The sequence below is a fragment of the Artemia sp. Qi Xiang Cuo genome, unplaced genomic scaffold (genome assembly GCF_049724085.1).
Source record: "Artemia sp. Qi Xiang Cuo unplaced genomic scaffold, ASM4972408v1 HiC_scaffold_3154, whole genome shotgun sequence".
Lineage (NCBI taxonomy): Eukaryota > Metazoa > Arthropoda > Branchiopoda > Anostraca > Artemiidae > Artemia > Artemia sp. Qi Xiang Cuo.
The window spans coordinates 97,585-98,496 of NW_028300549.1; positions in this window are offsets into that span (position 1 = coordinate 97,585).

The window sequence follows — 912 nt, forward strand, 5'->3', positions numbered from 1 at the left end:
GTTACTGGGGTGACAAAATCTATAATGAAAAAATTTAATTCTCTGCGAGGTTGTACCGAAGAACGCATAAGGACAAAGGGAAAAATTACATTCAGAAATACAAGAAGATGGCAAAAATGCAGGCTGATCTTTGTAAATTGAGAAACATTTTACGCATGTTTTATCGGGATCACGAAAAGTATTCAAAATTACAGATTAAAATTCTCTTTGAAAGAGTTTACATTAAGGAACGAACTGTAGCCTATAGTAACTGAAACTCGGATTTAAACCCAGAGTACCGCTGCAATCCGGATTTAAAATATCAAATATTTTGTAGCTTGAAATAAGATAGGGAAATAGGTGATAGTGAGGTTACAAAGTAAATGCCTCCATGAATTGGAATTACAAACTATTACACAGTGGCGCTGTAAAAGGAAAAGTAGCTGTTTGTAATCTATTAATTTCAAAAGATGCTAATATCAATGCCACCGACAGTGACTTTTATCTCACACCGCTAGCCTTGGCTGCTTGTCGAGGAAAGGTAGCTGTTTTTATGCTACTGATTTCAGTGATTTACATAAAACAAAATAAAATAAAATGCTAGCTGTGATAGATGTTTCGAGTAACACACCCTTACACTACGGAAAATTAGCTGTTGGTAAGTTGTTAGTTTCAAATGGTGACAACGTAAAATATTTTGACACAGATTATGCCACACTATTACACAATGCTGCTGAGCAAGGAAAAGTAACAGCTTGTAATTGGCTGCTTTCAAAAGGTTACAATATAAATGCCTCCATGAATTTGAATTACAAACTATTACACAGTGCTGCTGTAAAAGGAAAAGTAGCTGTTTGTAATCTATTAATTTCAAAAGGTGCTAATATCAATGCCGCCGACAGTGACTTTTATCTCACACCGCTAGCCTTGGCT